The 20,070-nt window shown below is 38.0% G+C and overlaps 1 long non-coding RNA gene across 1 annotated transcript; it reads right to left on the minus strand.

The window, feature by feature from the left end:
* Positions 1 to 293: 293 nt before the first annotated feature.
* Positions 294 to 18,444, minus strand: LOC150082116 (uncharacterized). The gene is made up of 4 exons (XR_016547305.1): positions 18,317 to 18,444; positions 9,850 to 10,042; positions 5,749 to 5,845; positions 294 to 558 (listed from the first exon to the last, which is right to left on the minus strand). It is a non-coding gene; the product is annotated as an uncharacterized LOC150082116 (long non-coding RNA).
* Between the last annotated feature and the right edge of the window lie 1,626 nt (positions 18,445 to 20,070).

Genomic DNA, 20,070 nt, shown 5'->3' on the forward strand with positions numbered 1-20,070 from the left:
GTCCGTGTAGATACAACACCAAAGACATTGCATTGACAATTTATTAGCGATCCATTGAAAGACTTTCACAGTAACGATGAACATTATTTTTAGTTTGTTTACCGAAAGATCTTTTCTAACAATAATAATAATAAATATAAGAAAATTTTCTAGTAGGAATTATTATATTTTTAAATGTGTGTGTGTGGCATTACTCTGTTGACTACCCTTTTATGTAAATGATGCTATTGTAATTTTGGAAAAAAATACATTAGCATCGAAAGATCTTCTGGAGAATAAGGACAATGCTTGAATGCCGAATTTGAACTGTTTATTGCAAATAAACTTTACATTAACGCAAGAAAGTACGAAAATAGAAGGCTACTCTATTACATCAAACACTGGAATTCAGCCTCTTGGATTTCCCCGGCTCTTTTAAAACGTCGTATTTATAAAGGGGGTAAAACGGTGCATTAATTCCAGGGAGATGATACGGCAATATAACCATCGCCAGGTAGAGGTGAAAGTGATCAATGAGGACATCCTGGAAGGTTCCACACGGGTGTTACCATCTTTTACCTGAAATAGAATAAAGATGAGATGGAGTAAATTTTCTGAACTGGGGCTTAGTATTAATAAATAACAAACTATTCATATTTTGTTATCTTTCTATAAGAATATAGCATGTCATACGAGTAATATAATATTATAGTCTCAATGATCTACCCAGCTATGCTGGTGGTAGCTTGCTACTGGTAGGGTCTCCCAAGCCAGAAAGGTTTATAGCTAGAGGCTAGACGAAAAAAGATACCCTGGTCCTCCAGGTTGGGGGATTGATGCAATGGGCCAGCTTCCATTTCATCATAAAACATTTTTTTAGTGCTAAAAGATCTAACAGAGAAAGAAACAGACCTACGAGTAATATTTGCAAGATTTACAATCATGGGCAAGTTTCAATTGTCAGCGTAACTTAAAGGTAATTTTAGAAAGAGTGATTTTAACTTACCGTTTCATACGAAAGACTGCTGTCCAAATTGAAGCAGTGTGCCACGAGGGAGTAAATTACTGCTATGGATAAAGGAGTAGTTGGGTGACAGAAAACAGAGGGTAATTATATATGTGCACTGCTCTTGGACTAATGTTATTAGTGGAGTCACCAAGGGTTCAGTGCTGGGGCCATTTTTGGATATTTATTAATGATATTGATGAAGGTATGGCAAGCTTAACGTTTGTTTGCAGATTATACAAAGGTTGCAGGGTGGTTAATGATAGGAATCAAGGCATACTAGTGCAGAAAGACCTAGATAAATCAGACAGATCTGCTGAGAAATGGCAATTGAGGTTTAACATTGGTAAATGCAAGGTACTGCTTATAGGCAACAGTAATCCCAGAGTAGCATACCAATTAGGTAGAGGCGAAAAACAATAACAAAAAAGAACCGGTGTTAATTGTGCTTGTTTGGTTGTAGGGTTTTAGGTTTATCAGCAATTTAGGCCGTATTGCGCCTATATAATTGCGTGTATTCTATGATCGAATTATCGTTTGATCGACAAAACGAGTTTCTGGGAGAAAAACCACGTTACCCTCCCCCAAGATCGACTAATTCAACCACTTTGTGAAAAAGACCCATAAATATTCTTCGCATCATTGACGAGATTCAAACTTAGGTCTTTTCCATCCGATATGGGGGAGAAGGGTGATTATACCAATTGTGCAACTGGGCGGTAATTGTGTACTCAGACATGAAGTTTTCTGAGCAGTGCAGACAGGCTACAAACAGCAAATGGAGTTATATTAATGATATACATGAACTTTGCCAGCAGGATAAAAAAGAGATGTTTATCCCATTGTATAAGTTAATAGTTAGGACACATCTTGATTATTGCACACAGGTGTGGACGCCTCATTTTAATGTGGATGTGGATCACTTGGAACGGTTGTAGAGATAAGCAACCAGATTAGTCAACACAAAGGGTACTCTTACCATAAAAAGACCTCGGTTTTGCAAAGTGCAGCGCTTGGAAGTTAGGCGTCTGCGGGGAGATCTGATTGAAGCGTTTAAGGCTTTAAATGGATCTTGTAAATTGAATAATGATGGTATTTTTATTCTTCCTTGGCCAACACACACAAGTCTCCTTGTGTGTGTGTTGTTCAAGAAACTCAAATTGAAAAAAAGAATGTGTGCAAGATAGATGTGCGAAAACTTGCTTTCGAGAGAGTAACTGATTATTGGAACAAACAATCATCTGGTGTTGTGGAAGTGGGTTGTTTCAATAAATTTAAGGAAGAATGAAACATATTAGATCAAAATATGCATTCTCAGAGAATCCACACTCGGACACTGAGTATTTTTCGATTGTAGTTCAATGTTATATGCAAATTTTAGGAAAGCTCATTCAAACCTACGATTAAAACCAACAGAGTTGGACCATTTAATACTGCAACTAACTAATCAAATAAAATGTGCTGAGAAGGCACAGTTACATATAGATAAAACCAAAATTAATTCCAGTCCACCAAATGATACGGTAGGCAATGTATATTCCAAAATCATGAATATATAAATCTTTCTACATTCAATGGATAAGACTATTGCAGATTCCGCATTTAAAAAAAAAGGGAAAAAAGCATCACGAACAAGTAGAAAAAATAATGGACGGTTCATCCGCAGACAAACAGGCTATTAACAAATTAAACCTGTAGTAAGAAGTCTGAGAATAAGCAAGTAATGATTCTTAACGCAAAAGCAACAACATCTTAATTTGAAAATGTTATCAGCCTAGCGTCTAATGGATGTAAGAAACTTCATATTAAGGCTTTAACGAAATTTAGTCTACACAACTCTTCCCAAGCGTAATAGGATTTTTATTTTTAGACTGAGCTCCGAAATAATAGCCGAGACTACAAAATCATTCAAGCTCTTGATATAAAATCAATCAAAAATTCGATTTAGTATATTCAAAAATTCGGTTTAGTTGTGTATGATGATGACCCTCAACACGTTCAGATGCATTTCTTCTGTGTACAGAATTATTCATCCTGCTGGAAGAACAATTTGGTATGATTTGGAATATGAAATTCCACCCCAAACTAACACTTGTTTTATTTAGTTGTTCTTCTATTGTGATATTGGGGTTTTTCGGATGACCAGTAAACACAGTTGTACCTATTGATATGGCCTGATAATTTTAAGAAAGTATACTGCTCTGTCTTAACTTATTCAGTATGATCATACAGAAGTGTAAGATCGATCCGCTTATCTAACAGATCGCGTATCAGCCTCGGTTCATACGACTTCAAATGTAAATGCTCCATTAACAGATGCAAAGGTTTAGCTCTTTAGAAGTCGTCCCCTCGGTTGATTTCTTTGAACTTTGCAAGATTTCTTGAGCCACTAACATTTTGTTTTCGGAGGTGGTAACAGTTTTGGTACTTTAACAATGGACCGTGTCCAGTCGAATCTCTCACGAAGTCTGTAGATGGGTATTCTGCTTGGAGAGAGTGATGTGGAAGAATTCATGCCACCTTCTCCAGACAAATTCCACTCTCTTGATCTTCCAGTAGTGTTTGAATACTTACTTGCGTTCATCAGCTGTGAAGTTCCCAGTCATAAATAAAATGCCTAAAAATAAAATAGTCAACTATTTCATTTATGTAGGCAGTGCTGTCTGAGAATCCCAACCTGTATGATCTCCACAGTTAAATCTCACAGATTATTAATCCGACAGCCTATCTGAAGAGTTGAATTTTTCTTACATAAAATTTCAAAATAATTGATTAATTATCAATCATATTGAGAAGAATGGATAGCATAATTACTTAAAATTTTCAATAAAACATTTTTCTTTCAACCTGTATTTCCAGATTTTTGAATAATTGTGTATTTTCACTTGATACATCTATGCTCTTTGCTCTTTGCATTTCTTGCTGAAAAATGAATAACAAAATCCTCTGGCGAAAATTAATCGGATTTTTCTTTTTGTTTTAGACTCTATTTATCTTTTTTAAGTACCACACTGTTAGGAAGGTAGAGAGTTAGCTATAAAATTTGGGGAATTATTTATTAAGAGTAGATTTGAGAGATGGCTGTATTAAATCATTCTTAAGAATAATTTGAGCTGGTAGAAACTTTACAGGAAAATGAATTACCTTAGTAATGCGAAGCCAGGTGGTAGAGGGCGCAGTAGTCTGGTTGCTGTCTCATTTTATTCTCCTTCCTTCGCTAGTAAAGTAAAAATTAGAGTTTCGAATTTGGTATATGTTTAGTATACATTATTTTTGTTTTCTGCAGGTAAGTGAGAGATAGAATATTTTATTTTGGTGTTCGCAATCGCTTTAAAATCGTAATATTTCAATACCGTATGTTTTGGCGTATAAGCCGACTTTTGAAGCCCTAAAAAATCTTCTAAAATTTTAATGTTGACTTGCACTCCCAGCATGAAAGCCTAAATAATTAGTGTTAGAAAAAGGCATGAATTAAAATGTCACAATGTAACATTTTGAAAGAAAGAGCAAAAATAATTGAATTCAAAACCAGACAGTGGTTCTTAATTCAGATTTTACTCTAAACATCACTCTGCTTGATGCGAAAGATGACTTTAAAAAGTGGTGGTCGAATTACCAACCACAGAAGTCAAATACATAGTTATCCATAATTTTTTAGTCTCCCCAATCGGCTAACGTCTCTCTTCTCTACCCACAAGGGATTGGAGAGACGTTGGCAGGTCTATAGTCTAGGAAAATAATTCCTGAATCTAACGATGGTCACATAAATATGCCAGGGCAAGCTGAATACGAAGTGAAGGAATGATTAGCATTCCTGGAATGGAAGCCATAAAATAAAAAAAGGGAAAAATACAAAAAAATCTTTAATGTTCCAAGTAAATTTTCGCTTGGCGTGTCACTCTTGGCATATTTTGCTTAGAAAAACAGTCATTGTTTTTCTAAGCAAAGTATGTAAAGGTTGTTGTCGATTATCATGTTTCTACCAACGCTGTCCATCAACTGATATGACATAAAATTTTTATTATAACAAACTGTAATGGCAGCACAGGAAATCTCATTCTATTTTCTAATATTGGGTATAATTTCCAGTTCGTAAATGCAGTACATCCTTCAATGTAGTGAATACTACCAGCTGTAGTCTAACTATTTTTTCATTAAGCTGGACCAGGTCATTTCAAGTGATGGAGGGAGAGTAAGAGTTCAAATTTCAATGGCCACCACTGAGCGCATTAACAAATATTGAAGTCGAATGGAGTTACTGTCATCTGCATAACTTCCTCAAACTTTCAACTGTAGTCCTCAGACTCGTTGATAAATTACAATCACAAGCCATCATATCGACCTATGTCTGAGACTCATGAATTAGATTCTGTAATCAGATATCATGTTTAACAATAACATCTGACGCAGAACTTGCCAACAGCAGTTAAGATTTATTTTACGAATCATTGAGTATAACTTCAAATATTCTACAAGATAGTTAGAAGGAAACATTTAGAGGGATTAAACCCGTCTGATAATTTCAATATCCTGCCCCATGTCGTAGTTAAAGGTTTTCCGTAAAACTGTTTGGTCCAGCAAATGCGTAAAAGTCATCCATCTTGGATAACGAATAACATAGGTACTTCTCGGGTGAGCACATGCTAAAATTTTTGCTCATCCATCCTGTGGATACTAATGAGTAAATGCTTTTCGCTTTTGCCATTTCAGTGATGAAGCATAACCCTTAGTAGTAACTATGATTTTTTTTTTGTTGCACTTACCTCCGGCCACTCAACTGCATCCTTTCTCTGAAAGCTGCCATGTTGGGTACTTTATTTCTGTAATTGAGAAGGTAGTCAGGAAGATCGACACCCATTGCTGAAACATAAATAAAACAGTGAGAAATCCGGACAACATTCAGAAAAGCATACAAGATATTACTCTATACAACCTACAACCAATTTTTCATGTCCAATGGGCCCTTACTAAAAGGATCACTATTTCATATACTATATGACTATTAAACCAATGTTCAAATGTTAAAATGGTATCCAGCAATTTCTTAGGAAGTTCTAAAGCTGCTTCTCAAATTATTATGTACAGCTCTTTGCGTTGAAACTTTAAGAGTGGATTTTTAATCCATTTGTGCTAAACTTAAGGGATGTGTGTCTAAAACTTGTTATTCTAATATGTGCTAAAGATTAATTTATGGTGGAAACATTGAATATTCACAACTTATTAAGAACGGAATAACTGAAATTCTTTAAAAAAGCTGACTGTTTATAAAGAATTGTTTAAATATTTGCAGCAGTGGATTAGAATCGCTACTTTCTTATAACCTTCGTTACCATACAAAGTTGCGAAAGTCTGAGTTTTCATCCCGCAAGAACAGCTAAGACAACCACTGACTACTCCACACGCAATTTACAGGCACGGTGTATTGACACCTCATGATCTCAGTTTCCTGAATACGAATTCTAAGTAGCTTATCCATGGGAACTATTAAAGTGTTTGTTACTTCTGTCACACTCACTCACTGGCAAAAAAATTGGAAATATTTTACAATTGCAGCCAAAAGATAATTAAACATAAGGTATGCAAATATTAGTTGTCACATGGCATGATCACAAGTTCCTTCGTATCACATAAATACTGTATACGCTTTACTGGTGCTTCTTAGTTGATCCGGTTATAGTGAACACACGTGAACTTTTCGATTTTCAGAAAGGTAGGTCACGTTTAGCAAGAACTACAATAACAAGAAGGCAAACAAAGGAAATCAATGATACATTGAAAGCAACCATCTCAAACTTATACAGTGAGTGGAAGAGGAAAGGAGAATGCCTATACGAATGCCACTTCTTTCTATAAAAAATCAAAATATTCAACTGGAGTGATGCCGCCAACTCCAATACTGAACTGTGGAACAGTGGTAAAAATCACGCAGTCTTAGGAGTTCGATTTATACTTTTTCGTGAGGCCCACGCCACACTTTCACGCTACCATTGGTAGGGTGAAAGTGTGGCATGAACCTCATGAAGCCATGCATAAAGACTGTCTCGTGTCCACTACTCAAGTTGCTGCAGCTGGAATCATGATAGCTTCTTTTGGTACAAAGTGGGTGCGTTCATACCGTTAGAAGGTCGTGTTGCCTCAAATGAATATCTTTCTGTCGTATTAGCTCAACTTCACCCTGTAATGCTTCATTTTTACTCGGATTGCGATGGACTCTTTCAAGATAACAACGGAACCATCCGCCGTGTAACAACTGTATCTGAGTGGCTCAAAAACATTCTGAAGTTTTACAACATCTACATTTACGTTGGCTGCCTAATGCTGCAGATGTGAATCCAGTTGCAATGAGATATGTTTGATAGGGCAGTTCGGCTTCTCAGTTTTCTGCCGACCACAATAGAGCAGTTGAGATATATCGTGATGGAAGAATGGTCAAAGCTGGAGCGAGAACTCACTCAGATACCAACTGGAACGCATACCACGATATGTATGGCTGTAGTTCGGGCGAAAGGTAGCCCTACAAGTTTCTGAATAATGGTCCCTAATTTTTTGGCAGGTGAGTCTAGATTAACAGTAAATATGGGAAGGATGGTTATGTCTAGACATCGAAGGTCGAAGAATTCGACGGGGAAAATCAGTACTGGTTAACCAGTACCAAAATTCTGGGTTGTCCTGATCCAAATTTTTCAAGTTAAATAAAATCGGATCTGTTCATAATTGACATCACAGCAGATCCCAGAATACAAATATAAGATGCTATATCCATAAAAGTAACACTTGTTCTCCTTGACGAACATAAGTGACACGCATTAAATCCAAAGGCAAGACCTTTCTGAAAATGTTCAAGATCGAAGACTCCAGTTTTGGAAATAGATATATATTCCTAGAAGATGTTATCAAGAGCGGTGAACAAAATTTCTGTATCCGCAGAAAAGTAAATAAACGTTTATCTTCCGTGGAATGAGGACTACCCAGAATGGACTAAAACTACTCTAAGGCAAAATTGCCTTTATATTTCAGTTATAAGACCTGTGTTAAATGATGGAATTTAAAAATTCTTATGGCGTGAAAATAAATTTTGGACACTTGACAATAAGACTGACGGAGACGTTGTTCATCAATAAAAAGTCCAAGAAGAATGGACAATATTAACAACCTGAAATTGGAGAAATGGGTTGCGATGCGAGGATTTGTTTGTATGATATCTTATAGAGTTACCAGAAGACATCGAATTGTCTCCCAAAATGAAGAAAGCAGAGACCACTTGTGTCAATTGGATATCAAAGACAAAATCAGTCACACTGTCTATGTACAAAATCCGTAATGGATACAGCGAACGTTTCCTTAGACACACCTGTCTACTTCTTAATCGTGATTCGTCCGAAATTTCGTACGCTGTTCCTTAGAGTTATGACAACATCCACCACGAATGCAAGAACCCTCGTACTCACGCGAAGAGATTGTGGCAATCTAGCAACAATGGATCTTGAGGCGAACTATAGTCAACAGCTGTAATTTAGTTTGGACGGAGCTTTCGTGAACTGGCTTCTCTTCTTTGACCAGTATTGTGTTTACGAAGAAGCTGCTTTTTTCTAACAAAGAATATAAAAGGTTAGGTATAAAGGAAGACTTAGAAATGGAAGTAATTTCGCTTGGTCTTCGATTGCAGTCTTCATTCATCGATCAGAGCAACGTCTTTTTTTTTCCAGGAGTTTCCATGCTTAAATAAAAAAAGTAGCATGTTCATCGCACGTTTCTTATGTCTTCTCTGAGTAGTAGAAGTAAAATAAAAATAAAGTGCTTTTGTTTTTTTTTTAAGTTTTTCGTTTATGCTCTCAAAAAATAGCAATTAGTTTAAGAGTACAAATACGTGGCGTATTTATTCATCCCTTATATGATCTTGATTTGGTGAGACATCCAATTTGGGGGTGTTGTTATTGCTTCAAGGAAGATGCTCTACAAAGCTTTTACTAAAATATGTATAGAAGGAAGTGAAGGTTGTTAGAAAAACTTAATATCAACTGTAAGGATGGGGGAATGTCATGTGATTTTCTAGATTGAGCGGGATGCAGTAGTTGAATGAAGCGTATTGACAGGAATCTTGATAGGACCTAAATATTCATGGAATATGTCATTGTTTGTTGGCAGATATCGTGGATGGTGATGATTTTGATCGCATTGTAGACACTTATTAAAAAAGAATGCGTTAGGATATAGCTGTTCTTAATTCGTAAAGGACAAGCGAAGTGACATGAATTCTTCCTTAGAAAGCAAGGTGAACAACTGTCCAAAATGACTTTAGATTGGCTGGACTGAAACCCAGACATTTACAAATAAGAAATTAATGTGAGAAAAACACAAATAACATCAAGTTTTAACTTTCAACAATGTTCTTATAAGTGGAAAATGAATAAAAGCTTCGTCTAGCCAAACAGTCGACAAGGTCTCTTCTTAGTGCAACAACTTCATTTTTAGAAGGAGGTTGTTGCACTAAGTCAAGTAACTCTAACACGGAGCTTGCCCGTGTTAGAGTTACTTCAAGAAGAGTTATAATTATTACATCCAGTTTCTGAGAAATATGATAAATCGCGTACCGTATTTTTTGGATTATAAGAAGCACTTTTCTTTTTGAATAAAAGGGCCTAAAATTATAATCCGAAGAGGAATCCCAGTACCGAAAGCATAAATGTATTTTCAGGATACGTTCTTGGTACAGCAATCAGTACCATTTAGTGAACTTTAATACACACTCATCAAACAGGTTTGCATGGGTACCGAAAACCTCTCTCGTTTTCTAGTATTGATGTGAGCAAGAAGGGTCTCATTTGTATACTTAAATTTTCGAATTAAAATTACAGAATACTTACCAATCCTCTTCCTCAGAAGTGGGTTATTCCTGGCCAAGTAAGATGCTAGTTGCTGATAAGTGTCACTTTCCGCGGAATCTAGGAAGCCCGGTTTCAGTTTACTTAGAGCAAGATTCCATTCTTGGCTGTCTTCACTGTTGATAAGAGACACAGAGAAAAGTAGGCATAGCCCTGTAAGTACCAGCGATCTCATCTGTGAAAATGAAACATAAAAGTTGTTTTCAGTCATGGTTAAGATGTTTCCTAGTATTTGAAAGTTATTATTAATATATTGAGTTTTTACACGTTGCGCATGACAAACTGAAAGATCTAGTAATTTCTGGACTTCTCTTTCTAACCCTATTTGGAATTCCAAACAAATTCTCTGTCCTAAAGATTTAACATTAGCCAATATTTCTAGATCCTAATACTTAATAAAGGCCAAGGGATTAGAGAAATATACGAGGCTCCAAAGGCTCGTAAGGCTAAAAAAAGGGTTTTACCGGTTTTACGATGGATCTCCTTCGAGCTGGTCTCCTTGATACTGTATATACTGAAGCTTGGGAAACAAAAGCTTCTTTTTAAGGAAGCTTTCAAATTGGGAAACAGTGTAAGAGTGCCTCTCAAGAAATTCCCGAAAGGAAAGAGTCGGTCGAGTTTCTCTGTTGCTTGAGAACACGTAATTTTTCCCTCTATTGGTGATAATAAATGTTTCATATTGGTCAGTGTTATCTGCTATACATTGTATGAGATCGTTTTGTTTTTTTGCTGGATGAAAAACTCAAATTTCGTGTAACTAAAACTATGCAGTGCCTTCTCCTCAGACGAATTAATTTGGCCACATTGCAAAAATAGCTCTACAGAAGACGAACTGTTTTGAAATCAGACCGGTTAGAAGATGACGTTTTTTGGGGGAGGGTCTAGCCATTGTGAAGAAATTGGGCGCCAACTCAGCGTTCTAACGGGCGTTTATGAGAGTTTGAACAGTAAGGTAAAAGGCCTCGAAGGAATTAAAACGGGCCCATCAAGCTTTCCGCTGCCCAACTCAAGGCCAGAGCTCACTCTTGTGCATCAGAAAGCACAGCGACAATATTCAAGGCGCAATGATCTGGTCCCATAGGAGCTAGTTATTGTCAGTGACTCTATTGTCAGGGAAATGGGAAATATGTTGTGCAGGAAGGATAGGTAGAATAGGGCTAGGGTATGTCTGCCAGCATATATCATCTTTTAAGGGCACAAAACGTGATATTGTTGTACACGTTGGCACTAATGATATTAAGAGTAGGAGATCTAAGGACATATTTAACAAGTAATAGGAAGAAGTATATGTTGAGAGCATTGTCAATCAATTCGCCCTTGAGAGAATGTGCAAGGCTGATGGAATAGAATTTTTTCTCAGCGTGGTCTAGGCTTGTTAACAGGGGAGACTATTTTTACAGGAATTGAGTACACTTGAATAGAACGAGCGCAAGAATACTTGCTGATGCTATCGAGGGAGTGATGGTGAGTAGGAAACTGCTAGCTTGGAGGATACACAGAATAATATCATAATTAGACCGCAGGGAAATGAAAGTGGGTTGGTTGGTTGGTTGGTTTAGGGATTTATTAGGCGCATCGGCCGCTATGGAAATGAAAGTGATTCTTGCACTACTACTACTACTACTATTGGAACATACAGCAGCCTGGAAAGCAAGATGTCTGGGACCTGAGGCCCTGCTGTTGATCATCAAAGAACAAATAAATATATGGGCTGTGTTAGGGTAACTAAGAGTAAGAACATGGGCAGACATAACTGATGCTGAATTGGAATGTGGGGGAGTACAATGAATACAGGAAGGACAGACAGGACAAGAGAGGCATAGGGTTTATGCTCTTAGTTAATAGAACTTTAAATCTAAGGCAGTGCATCCAGTTGACATTGGTGACGAGTGCGGTGTTGAGTCAGTTTGTGTGATATAAGCACTGGGAAAACAAAATTGAGAGTAGGAGTGTGTTATAGGCCTAATAAATCTGATGAGCATAACAAACACAGAGAAGTACAGTTTGCCAGCAAATCAGAATGTCTCATAATGGGGGATTTTAACTTTCCAGATCTTGAATGGAATTTGTGGGTTGGTCACTCACACACTAGCAAGACTGTTAGATTTCTTGGATGACTGTTTTCTACAGCAGCATGCTCGAGAGGCAACAAGAGTAAGCAATACTCTTGATCTGGTTATCAGAAGCCTATGGTAGATATAAATTAGTCTGTGATCAAGTCACAAAGAAGGTTAGGCAGGCGAAGGCAAATTATGATGAGTCTCTGGCAAAGAATGCAAAGAAAAATAGCAAAGACTTCTCTTCTTTGCTTATGTAAAATCTAGAAGGAAGGGGATGAATTAGATTGATTCACTTGATATCGATGGTTTGACTGTTGATGATCATGCTCATATAGTTGACAAACTAAATGAGTATTTCGCATCTACATTCACACATCAGCAATTCTTTAGGGAAGGGAATGCCAGAAGTTTATCAAACTCTAACGGGGAACTAAATGACTTTGTGATAATTGAAAGGAAATTGAAGGAGAAATTATTAAAGAGGAACATAAAAAAAGGCACCTGTGGTGGATGGCATATATCCAATTATACATTAATAAGGGAGGGAGCAAAGGAGGTAAGCAAACCCTTAGTCATAATTATGAGAGTATCATTGGATTCAGGGGAGGTCCCTATGGACGGGATATGTGCGAATGTATCCCCAGTTCATAAAGGGTGATCAAAAGTCAACTAGTGTAATTACAGACCTGTCAGCTTAACGTCTATTTCAGGAAAAATAATGGAATCATGGTTACAGAAGTAATGCAAGACCATCTGGACAGACATGCAATTGTACGGAAATCATAGAATGAATTTGTTGAGGGGCGGTCTTGTCTAACCAATCTGATAGGTTACTATGATGTAATGACTAAGGAACTGGAGGCAAAAATAATTTTGATATCATACACTGGTGTGCAAAACTTAAGGACCAACACTATTTCTAAAGGTTACAACCACAAAATCTTTACTTAAGGTACTCTTTACTGATGAGAGTAGATTCAGTCTCAGCAGCGATTCTGGATGTCAGCTAATCTGGCGAGAGGTTGGCACACGGTATCATCCCGCAAACATCACTAAAAGGGATCGATATGGCAGTCGAGGTGTTCTCGTCTGGGGAGGCGTTATGTTGGATGGACGTACACAACTCCAGATACTGGAAGGCAGTACTGTAACCGGTGCACGCTACTGTATTCAGGTAATCCATCCCCATGTGCGTCTGTTCCGAGGTGCCATTGACCCCGAGTTCGTGTTTATGGATGATAACGCCACACTCCATCGCACTGCAACTGTTGATATGCTTTTGGAAAGTGAGGACATTGTTCGTATGGATTGGCCTGCTTGTTCCCTCGATCTAAGTCCCATCGAACACATATGGGACGCTCTGGGAAGACGCCTAGCGCACGTCCACACCCACCAGAAAATGTTCACCGGCTGAAGATGGCGCTGACAGAAGAATAGACAATGTTACCGCAAGAACTTAACAACAACATTGTTCTAAGCATGGACAGGCGGTGCAAAGCCTGCATCGACATTAGGGGTGGCCATAACTTCTACTGAGGACCACTTCTTCCCTTTGTTCCATCTTTGACGGTGATGCATCTGTATCGTGGCAGCCAGTGCTATGTTGCCATTTTTTAATAAAATCCTTCTGTACCGTTTTGTTTCTGTTTTTGTTTCCTTCATAATTTCTGTACCTCACGAGGTAGAGAAATAATATGCTTTTGGTATGCTTTTCCCATATTCAGGCCACTCCTATGAGAAGCTAGAGGTGAAAACCTGACTGGTCGTTAAGTTTTGCACACCAGTATATACTTGGATTTCAAGAAGGCTTTTAATACTGTTGCACATAATAGACTGATGCACAAACTGGAGAAATGTGGTATTAAGGGCATGTTACTGATATAGATAAAGGGATGGTTAAGTGGAAGAACACGGAGTGGTTATTAATGAGCACTGCTCTTCGTGGACTTCCCCAGTGTTCTGTGCTTGGTCCAATATTGTTTTCAATATTTCATCATCATGAACTTGGTCCGGCTTAGGTCTTTTAAGGCCTGTTCTTTTGTAGCTCTTGGAGGTGGTCTTGATCTCGCCATCGTTGTCTTGGTCGACCAACATCAGATGTTGGTCGGCCAAGATGTTTTCAATATTTATCAATGATATTGATGAAGGTATACCAGACTTAATGTCTAAGTTTGCAGATGATACCAAGGTTGGCAGGATGACCAACGACAGTCATCAGGGTGAGCTAATGAAATAAGATCTAGGAAAATTAGGTCGATAGGCTGAGAAATGGTAGGTGAAGTTTAACATTAGCATTTGCAAGGTACTGCATATGGTTATCAGTAACCCAGAGTAACTTATCAACTGTGTAGTACTACACTCAGGGTAATGGAGAATGAAAAAGACGGTAAATTCTGCAGTCAGATATGAAATTCTCTGAGCAGCGGAGAGATGCTGCCAGTATAGCTCATTGGGTTTTGATAATGATATACGGAACTTTGCTAGCAGTGATAAGGAGGTGATTATTTTTTTGTAGAAGGCCTTGGTTAGGCCGCATCTTGACTATTGTATACAGGTCTAGAGGTCTCGCTTTAGAATGGATGCAGATCTTCTGGAACGTGTGCAGAGAAGGGCAACCAGATTGGCGAAGGGTGCTCTTACCTAGTAGATCTTCCAGCTGGTGTCTAGTCTCGAGACTCTGCAAACTGCAGCGTCTTGATACTAGACACCTGCTGGAAGATCTGATTGAGGTGCTTAAAGACTTGAATGGATTGAGTAAGTTGAATGTTAATGGCATTTCTTCACTTGCTGACACTACACACATGAGGGGACATAAATTCAAGTTGAAGAAAGTGGTTGCAGGATAGATGTGCGAAATTTTGTCTTCAACCAGCGGATGGTTGTTTATTGGCACAGGCTTTCATCTGTTGTTGTGGAAGTGGATGGATTGAACAAATTCAAGGAAGAACTAGACAAATTCTTGGAGGGTACGGATGGGTGAACTGTGCAGGTTTTTTTCTTTTTCTTTTCTTTTTTTTTTTTTTGATGATTCTACTACTACATTCAAACGTAGTATTGAACCTGCGACCCAGCAAATACAAAACCGTGCTTTTGTATTTGCTTTAATTTTGGACACAAGTGTGTTTCTGAAGAAGGGTTAAAAGAGTAGATTGTCAACAGTGGAATCCACTTGAAATATATAATATAAAACTCAGGTCAGAACCACATTCAATAACTACCTCACATTTATTTCTATTTAGAATTTTCCACAAGATTTCTTATTTGAAAATTCTCGATAAGCTGATACTTTAACTAATTTGGCACTCTCCTCGATATCTGGGTATTCAGCAACCAGGACTTTCAATGAAACTTGTTAAATCTGGATATGACATTAATGAATTACAATTTTTTGAGTGACTAATGGGGGGATACATAAATCTAGAGCAGGAGTTTCTTTGATATCTTTAGATTAAGGCAGCATTTCTCAAACGTTTGTCTTTTATGCTATCCTAAATTAATTTGAGTATCTATCTTAACTTGTTCAAGGATTGTCTATGCATACGTATACAATATGAAAATGGAGAACACAGAAGATATCCCTTTCATTTTTAATGTAAATGCTGCTTTCATTCAAATTGGATCTAGGTATATATACTCAATGGCCAAATAATTAGAAATCTTTTAAATCGGCGTCAACAGTTAATTAAATGTAGGATATTCAAATGCAAGTTGTTATGTGGAATGATCACAAGTTTATTGTTATTAGATAAATACGATACGATTTCCCAGGTCTAAGTCGATCTCGTTCTTAGGAAGACAGATAATCTTTCCGGTTTTCAAAAGGTTTTGTTGTCGTTATGTGTCGAAAGCAAAAATCTTAAAAGTATACAATGAGTGGAAGACGAAAGAGAAAGGAGCTCCAAAAGGAATACTTGCTGCGGAAGTCAGCCCTCCAAGACGAGACCTCAGGAATTTAAAGCGAATTGGGCTTCAGAATAGAAGGTCCACTGTGCAGAAAATGAGTTAAAAATTCAATTCGGGCAAAGGAAGGCCCATTTCCAACCGAACTATGCGGCAGGAGTTGAAGAATCTGGGATTTGGTAGTCGTGTGCCTATACAAAAACTATTTCTTTCTGTAAAAAAATCGAAAGATTCGACTGGAATGGTGCCGTTAACGCCAACACTGGACTGTGAAACAGTGACTAAAAACCATGTGGTCTCACAAGTCTCGTTTATACTTTTGACCAATGAGCAGTGGACAAGAAATCATGCATCCAGACCGTTTTCGTGTCCACTACTCAAGAGGCTGCCGGTAGTATCATGATATTGTCTGCAGCCTCTAGAAGTTAGAAGGTCGTATTACGTCCAATTAATATCTTTCTGTCGTATCGGACTAATTTCACCTTTCGATATTTTCGTTTTACTCGGATTGCGATGGAATCTTGCAAGACGACAGTACGCCTATCCATCGTGCAAAAGTCTGAATGGTTCGAGGAACAGAGCGAAGATTTAAAACATCTACCCTGGTCGCCTAATTCTCTAGATCAAAATCCAGTTGAGAATGTCTGAGATATTTTGGAATGCCCAGTTCGGCTTCGCAATTTTCTATCGACCACAATACAGCAGCTGACAATTATCCTGATGGAAGAATGGTAAAATATGGAGCTGGACTCTCTCAGACACCTATTGAAATCCAGGCCAGAACATGTATGGGCTGTAATTCGGACAGATGTAGCCGTACTAGGTATTCAATAAAGATTTCTTATTGTTTTGGCCAGTGAATGTATGATGACTACTATCCAGTCGTATAAGATATCTTAAAGTAAGGTTATCTGTCGGCGTCCATTACGCTGTTAATCCGTTTATTCGCAGGGCACATGTTTCGATCGACTGAAGTTTGTAAAGGACCAACTACTTCTCTCAGAAGCTGGAGTTTAGATTTGTTTGGTAGGTGTCGCTCTGTGATGTGCTTCAGGGCAATATATTAAAAAGAACATTTTTAGGTCTTTCTGTCTACCAGTATGCATAATGGTTGGCTAACAAAAGTTAGGGAACGAAGAACGGAAAATGCACACATTCAAATAAATTAACAGCACAAATTGAATTGGCCGACCTTTTGCTGCAATGACCGCTTCCTTGTATTGTTCAAGACTTTCTAGTAATAGTTGGTAAGAGGGGAAAAAAACTACCACCAGAAACCTGGTGGTAGTTTCCTCTCTCGTCTTCCTTGACAGTATAGTGGTTTCGTTACTTATAACTCTTTTAGAAACGTCTGGGTTCGTTCGCCATAGACTGGAGGAATTTCTAAAAGCCCTTTCAATCGGGGCTGTACTTAGACCAGTTCAGATGATGAAGGGAGTAATGCAGGAGGTTGGAAGAGTTTTTATCCATGAGTTATTCCGGGTTTTTCAGCCCGCACAACGCTAAAATCGGCCTGTGAACACAGACTTTTACAAACATAATACACACGACGCAGTATGTTCTAATTTGCTGATGTGCCAAATACTTACAACAATTTTCTCCATTTCTTTAAAACATTTGTGAGAAAACTGAGAGGCATCTTGGCCATGCCCAAAATTCTGTCAAGATGAAATTCAATTGAGTTGAGGCCGGGATATCTGTGCTGGCTACTTCAAAGTGCCGATGTTATTTTCTTAAATCCACGCATTTACAACTCTTGTTTTGTAATATGGAGTGCAACGTAGGATACAGTATTCATGGTTCTATGTAGGGTGACCTAGTCCATACTACGAGAAACATCCCCAGACCTCCTCTTCAAACTTCACAGTTGGGAAAACACACGCAGGTAATTAGTGTTCTCTTAGCATATGTTGTTGTTGTTGTTGGGTTTCAGGCGCATCAGCAACTTATGCCACTTTTCTCCGTATATAATATGTCCATTAAACCCCAATTTCCGGGAGAAAAAGCCATGTTAACCTCACCTGAAACCAACTAACTTAGTCACGTTGTAAAAAAGATCCATAAAACTTCTTCGCGTCATGGACTAGATTGAAACTCAGGTTTATTCTACCCGATGTGGGGAGGAACGGTAATTATACCAACTGTGTACCCACGAGGGCTCTCTACACACAAAAAACGTACAGAGTACATAATGGTTATTTATTGGCGAACAAAAACTTAACTGTCTACAACAAGAGCGTTTGCTATACACTTAAAAGTAGGCCATTTCAACAGACACAATTAAGGATATTTTTTCACACTGCCATCGGCTAAAACTACATCTGCGTATTTATGACACAGGCAGGCTTCAACACGCGATGTATCAACTGCGAACATTAGTTTTTGATAACATTTGTAATAGATTCTAATAGGACTCGTGTATAAAAAGCCATCTTAAAATAACGAATTATCTTCAAAAACCAAAAATATCCACGATAAATTTATCTTACCTTTGAGGGGTGGGTGTTGGACGAAATCCCGCTATCGGAACTAAATGAGTTCTTTTTAGGAAGCACTGGTACAACGCTGTTGTCTTTTACAAACGTAGACCCCGTTACCACTGTCTAACCCCTTTATATACAACTTCCAAAGTAGCTTCTGGATATTACGTAGCTACTGCCCCCTTTATTACGTAGACAGGGAGTGAACACGACATTGTATTTTTTTCTCCACCTCCGCACGTTGCTATCTACGCATGCTCCGGATCTAAAGATAACAATGGTTGTCCCTTTTCAGAGTTTCCAACCAATTGGATGATTCCAAACGCAAAAAAAAGTTTAAAATGGCAACAGTTGAAGTTAAAAGGACACAGAACGTTGTTACTACAACCAAATGATCAAATATTTGTCAATCTTTCTTTCCCATATCCTCCGAAACAACGGGATGTGCACTGACGACAACGGAAAAGCGTAGAAGAGAGAGAGAGTCAGTGGCTAATCTTGTTTATCGATTTGGTGTTGGAATGGGCAACAAATTCGCTGGTTTTGCTGAACAATATTAGAAAGGTTAAGCCGATTATAAACAGAATTAGATTTGTAGTCTCCACGAATATTTCAAATTATACGTAGGAAAAATGATAACCACAGAAATTGTTGGGATGAGGAACATAAACGGATGCACTTTAATTCTACAGCCGATTTCCTCTATGGAGGGTGATAAATATAAGGAGGGATTGCTTCGGGTTTAAAATGGATAAAGTAATTGGATCCTGGAAAGCGATACGGTAATAACGGGATACAGGGGTGTTTGACGAAGGAGAGTAAAGGTTCAATAAAGAATACTGAGCCGCTTTCTTTTGAATAATAATCTTGTATAAACATTGACGGCCCAGAGAGTGAGATGAGGATACCATTCATCTAAAAATGCAACACAGCACACTGAGTCCCTTCTCCTAAGCCACTGTCATCCTTCATTTCCATATTATTATTCCTCCATCGCAACTTTCTTCGGCCTGCCTTCTCTCTCTCTCACTCCAACCTCGGCTCCGTGTTATCACTTTTTTTTCTTTCGCAGGGCTCTTTGCGTAACCAATCCATCCTGTTTTCTCTCACGATTTTGAACTACACATTTACATCCCATACTTTGTGCATCGAAAATAGGAGCTTCGGTGTACTATGTATACACGCATTTGCAACTGAGCAGTTTTTGCTTTGTGTGTTTTAGGCTTGGCTACATCACTTCGAGCAAGCGAGTAATTTGTTTCCATCATTTGGACACACGCGCCAATGAAGGACCTGTTCTGAACCAAATAATACCGTGGATAATAAAATGATTATAAATAAAAATGGTACTAAAATTGGAAAGAAATTGCATACCAAAATAATAAGATCAATATAATGATAAATCTCTCAAAATTCGCATTTCTATCTTACAATCCAGTCAAAAATATGAGGTGGGGTTCAAAAAAAAATTTGGATTCGCCTAGAAGTGGTTATGATAGAAAGCTGAAGCAAACACCATGCATTACACTTTTTTCAACATAGTCACCAGACAAAAATGACTCACTTTTGCCACCTCTCAATACACTTCTGCAGACCAGTTTTGTAGAAGCCCCCTAACTGTTTTTCAAACTACCGCTCGGCAGCAGAAATCACCTCACCATCATCAGCAAATTTTCCACGAAGAAAAGACTTCAAGGGGAGAAAGAGGAAGAAATCCGACGGTGCAAGGTCGGAGGATTAAGTAGGATGCGACAAGATTTCAG

This window comes from Mastigoproctus giganteus, chromosome 8 (assembly GCF_048544385.1).
Source record: "Mastigoproctus giganteus isolate SK-2022 chromosome 8, ASM4854438v1, whole genome shotgun sequence".
Taxonomy (NCBI): Eukaryota; Metazoa; Arthropoda; class Arachnida; order Uropygi; family Thelyphonidae; genus Mastigoproctus; species Mastigoproctus giganteus.